The sequence below is a fragment of the Grammomys surdaster genome, unplaced genomic scaffold, assembly GCF_004785775.1.
Source record: "Grammomys surdaster isolate TR1022 unplaced genomic scaffold, NIH_TR_1.0 66, whole genome shotgun sequence".
In the NCBI taxonomy this organism is placed as follows: Eukaryota; Metazoa; Chordata; class Mammalia; order Rodentia; family Muridae; genus Grammomys; species Grammomys surdaster.
The window spans coordinates 19,779,636-19,785,373 of NW_021604568.1; positions in this window are offsets into that span (position 1 = coordinate 19,779,636).

Below are 5,738 nucleotides of genomic sequence, written 5' to 3' on the forward strand. Positions count from 1 at the left end.
CTCTCTCTCTCTATATATATATATATATATATATATATATATATATATATATATATAGAGAGAGAGAGAGAGAGAGAGAGAGAGAGCTGATAAAACAAGTTGATGAAGGCTACATACAGGAAGGAGAACAGGCACACCAGGAGGTACACCCCAATCAATCACTTACCTCCCCTACGGAGATGAGTTGAATCTCATGGAGTGGAGAGTCCCTGTGAGGCTCTTATGAACCTCTTGCAAGCTCCAAAAAGAAACTCCTGTTGGTCATCTCAGCTGCTGTGCTTCAAGATAACCATGGTCATGTCCAACTCAGAGGAAACAGTTACATCACATGGGTTAACTGGGACTGAACATGGAGATGGGGACTTCAGCCTTTAAAAAAGCATATTTATGTATCTGTTCATTGTGGTACATGTGTGCATTCACACACGCAAGTCACTGTGGAGCATCCATAGAGGTCAGAGAAGAACTCGTAAGAGCCATTCTCTTCTTCCCTTGAGTGGATTCCAGGGGTAGAACGGAGACAATCTGGTTTGGAAGCAAGCACCTTCACCCACTGAGTCATCTTGTTGTGTTTAATTAAACAAGAGAATGTGTTTGTTACCTAGTATATGTCATTAAAATCTGTTTGAAAGGGAAAAGGTGGGCTAGACAGACAGAAAGCATTGGGTGTAGCCCTTCTTGCATCTACTGGATGGTGTTGTGTTATGGGGAAGGGACTGGAGCCATTTCTAAACTCTGCAAGTAGGAAGGCTGGTTGGGATTGGCACTTAGTGGTGGTTTGTGCTCTCTAGCCCTGGTGAGCATCCAGCACCCCACGGATTCTCTACCTCCTGCCAGGCTGTAGGAGTTTGTTCTCACATCTGAGTGAGTCAGAAAAACCCATTCTGCTTGTTATCAATTCAATTTCCCAGACTGCATCTTCGGTAGTTCTGACTGATTGAGTCTGTCTTGTGTTCTAGTCATTCCCATTTATAACAAGCCTCAGAGTTGACTCTGTTGAGGGCAGGGCATGGCCTACACCAGGAAAAACAAAACAAAAGAAACACAACAACAAAAATCACAATACTTTGCTGTTATTTTCTCTTTCTTAAGATGTTGCTTTGCAATCTCTGTAAATTTAAAAGCCAGGCTGTTTCCCTGGTGACAAAGACCCCCTTAACAAGACAAAGCACTGGGAAGATGCATTCCCAGGGACAATTAACCTGCCACACTGCTGTCCCAGAAGAGTGGGTGAGCAGGAGTGAATGTGTGTGTGTGTGTGTGTCTGTGTGTGTCTGTGTCTGTGAGTCTCTGTGTGTTTGTGTGTCTATGTGTCTGTGTGTGTGTGTACCTGTGCACATATTGCATATATATGCATATATCTGACAAAGTTACAAAAACAGAAAAGAAAAAAAGAAAAAAAGAAGAGAAATAACAAAAAGTGTCTCTACCCTAGATATAACCCCTAGATAGAGCTGGCTGTGTCCAGGTAGATGTCTGTTGGGCTCATAACTATTTTGTGAGGAGATATACTAGTGGAAATCTAAATGGAGATCTTCTTTGGGTCAAGATCTTCATCTGAATGTATCTACAAATTGCTTTTCACAACCGAATGTCATAATGCAGATACCAGATGGGTTTTGCCATTCATAAAAAGCCATTTCTGATTGTTAATACAGGATGGTTGAAATTGAAATAGAAAAGCAAGTTGGCTAGTCCCTGCTGTTGGGGAAGTATAACTAAATAAAGGCAATCTAAATGGCCTTCAAGTGTTTTGTTTTGATCTCCATGTTTATTTGCACAATTGGGGATCTGAATGTATTATCTACTCCTGATAAATCGAGGTAGAAACATGCCATCCATATTACTGATGGCCGCATGCCCATGAGGGCCCAACTGAAAGCTAAAATCAAAGCTGTGTGTAAAATCAAAGCTGGGTGGGTCTTCTGTCTTTGTCAATACACTTTCACCACCGTGATGAACTAGACCCTCAAATAGTGAGAAGAAGCAAACCTTTCCTTGAGTTGTTTTGTCAGGTGTTTGTTTTGTGAGGTGGTTTTCAGGTATTTTGTTAGTTATTAAATATAACCAACAAAGGTTCCAAATTGCCCTCACTAGCACAAGACCTTGCATTCTGGTCGTTGCACTACAGGGGCACATTCTACATGACTTAGTTACTGTAATGGTTGGTGAAAGTGAGGAAATGAGCTGCTATTGATGTGGGGGAATGTGGGCAGCATTCTTTGGGGATGATAAAACCACACATCCTTCCTTGCACTTTCTCTTTTCTTCTGGTGAGTACCCACATTTGCCCAGAGCATCCATGGGCACCAAAACTTGCCATTTCATTCGTAGCACACAGCCAATCAGTGCATTATGAGGCTCTGGGAAGGACCATCTCTCCCATGAGGACCTGGGTATACTGCATATCATATATGTACTGCTTGCCATCTGGTCGTGGGCACAGCAGAGGAACCTCTATTTTAATCTACTTTTAGGTTCAAATGCCTATGGAAAAGTATTGGGAGAACTTTCTCCCTGCAAGAGACTAAGCACCATATCTCCTCTCTTCACAAGGTCCCAATGACAAACCGAAGCTCACTTCCACCAAAGCTCACCCCGGAGAAACAATAAGTTTATTAGAATTACTTATGAGGTATGTGTGAGCAGCTACTGACAGAAACTGAGTGTAGGTGATCCTACAATAACCACACTGGAAGGATGATAGCTGTGCCCCTTACCCTAATCTTCCCCAGTCTATATATTCTAGCCCCTGTCCAAGATCCCAAGGCCATGTGAAATTAAAACATTTCATTCAACTGGGTGGAAGGAATGACTGCATACTCAGGTAAGAATCCCATAACCCTCCATGTCCAAGCTTCTATGAGGAAACATCAGCAGTCAAGAAGCCCAGCTGTGATGATCTTCTGCAAGCAGTCATTTCTGAAGTTGTGAAGAGGATGGCAGTTTGGGCCAGAGGATGGTCACATACAATTGATACCTCATGTAAACCCACAAATTTATGGATAATTCATTGTCTTGAGCTAAAATGTAGCTCACTGAACCCCTGAATCAGTGAGGTCTGAACAAGGATCTCCCACTAAATCTTGGATACAAACTGTGAGAAGGAGAGGTACAGAAAGGAGGGGAGAGGGTAAGGTTCTGTGTTGACAAACGAGGACAGAGAGATATAGATGATCACCATGGTGAGTGTGCCCACTCAGGTCACCCAGGACAGGCTCTCCCTTGTCCTGGGATCTCTGCTTTGATCCCACCATTAGCTGCATCTCATCTTGCCTATCCATGCATAATTACTCAGACACATAAGCTCCTTCTGGTGTCATTTCTAGTATGAGAAGACCCTGTCCTACCTGGTCCATAGATGCAATGATTATATCCCTGAAATGGTCTTGGAGCTGATTGGTCAATGAATCCCTCACCTGTCCTTGATTCTCTACCAACTCTGATGGTCCAGAATTCAGACACTGTGGTCCTGAGATGCTCCTGGGTTGCTCTAGTTGTTTTCCTGCTACATGAAATGATATCTCTTGCTTGCAGTTCCACTTTTTCCTCTTGTGTGCTGGATATATGTCTGTCTGTCTCTGTCCCTCTCTGTCTGTCTCTGTCTCTGTCTGTCTCTCTCTGTCTGTCTCTCTCTGTCTCTCTGTCTCTGTCCTTCTGTCTCTCTCTGTCTCTGCCTCTCTCTCTCTCTCTCTCTCTCTCTCTCTCTCTCTCTCTCTCTCTCTGTGTGTGTGTGTGTGTGTGTGTGTGTGTGTGTGTGTGTGTGTGTGTAGGCTAGCTGTCATTCGTTAAGTGCTATCCATCTTGGTTTGGGTTTTTGTTATTATTGCTTCGTTTTGTTTCACACAGCATCTCTCACTGGTCTACAATTCATCAAGTAGGCTAGGAAGACTAGTCAGTAATCCCCAGAACTGAAATTACAAACACACCCCTACAAAACCCAGATTTTTACAAAAATTCTGGGACTCTAACTCAGGTCCTTATGCTTTGAAGTCGAGCACTTTACCAGCCCAATTAGCTCCCAGGCCACCGAGGTGTCCTGTTCAGTAGCACTTAATCGTTTCTCCCCACAGCCCTGCTCTTCCTGAGCAGGATATATAGGAAACCACCCCAGGCCCTGGACTCAAGGTCCCAATCATGGTTTCCACTCTCTTGCTTCAGACACTGAGAGGAAAGTCAGCCTACATAATCTCTGACAGTCTTCAGAGTCTAGCAAGCACTGTTTTGTTCGATTCTATGACTCAACAGATTTAATCAAAATCGTGGCTCACCCATACTCCACAGGTGCTCTCTGTCTCAAAGCTCTGCTGTTTCCAATAGTGCTTGCAAGCAGGGCTAGAATAATTGTTTTGAGATCACTGTTCTTTCCTGACTACTTTCCTTTTATATCTTACAATTCATAATTCATAAACATAATCAACAAATGCAGTAGTTTTCTTTCATCAAATCAACAATGATAAACACAGCTACAGGGTTCCCTGAGATATTTTTATGTGAGCATCTTCATTAACAAAAAGAAAACACACAGGATGCAAGGCAAAGACAGTTTCCTAGGAAACTACCACAAAGATAGAGCGTAGTAGCTGACAATCCTGAACATGCCAGACTCAAGAACTTGCCTTTGTTTCTCCTGTTCATTCTTTATTTGTTCAGTATTTTATTTTGAAAGAGTCTCAAGTAGCCTAGGTTGGCCTCAAGCTCAAACTTCTGATCCTCCAGCCTCTATCTCTGAAGTACTAGGACAACAGGTTTTTACCAACAGTACATGTGGTACTGGAGATCAAATACAGGACATTCTCAACCCATCTTTCTCTCTTTCTTTCTTCCTTTCTTCCTTTCTTTCTTTCTTTCTTTCTTTCTTTCTTTCTTTCTTTCTTTCTTTCTATAGTTGTGTGTGTGTGTGCAAACACATGCATGCATATTTGATGCATAGTGCACAAGTAGAAGTCGGGGGCAACTTGGAGAAGCCAGTGTTCTTCTTCTACCATGTGGTTCCCAATGATCAAACTCAGGCTGTCACCTGGTTTGGCAAACAAGTATCCTTACCCACTGAACCATCTCTCTGCAGCCCTCTCACCATTAACTGGCTTACTGAAAATGGCCTTGCATGTTTCAGGGACTCCTTTCTCAAAGGATGGTCCATCACACAACAGCAGAAGCACCCTTGAGCTAACAGAAAGAAGACTAGAAGTGCTCGGACCCTAGTCAGACCCCTAGGCCACCTGAATTCAGATTTTCAGTCCAACAAGACCTTAGAGAATTGTCCACAGCATTCCTGTTGAAGACAATCTATGCTAGAGACTTTTTTACTTGTTCTCAGCTGGATGCTCAGAATTGCATCCTTCATCTTGTATCAAAGAAAACGCATCAGAATCCCTTAAGCAACATCCTTCCCACCATGAGCTTGTATATGCAGCTGTCACTCAGAGCTACATACCACCATCCCATGTTACCTTCTTCCATGGTGAGTCATTGGGATGTGTCTCTTTAGGGCTGTTTGCAGATAGAGTTCCAGAAGAAGCAGGACACTTTTATGCTGAGCACCAGGGAGAAGGGATCTGGTTCTAAGGGCTCCTGAAGTCACAGAATTATCCAGAAGTCATGCAATGGAATGATGACTTCACCCTTCATAATGGTATTGGCTGTATCTTCAGATGGGAGAAATCTGGTTATGAGAAATTCATCCTGAAGCATTCAGATACTGGCATCTCATCCATAGCAAATGCTATACCAAAAAC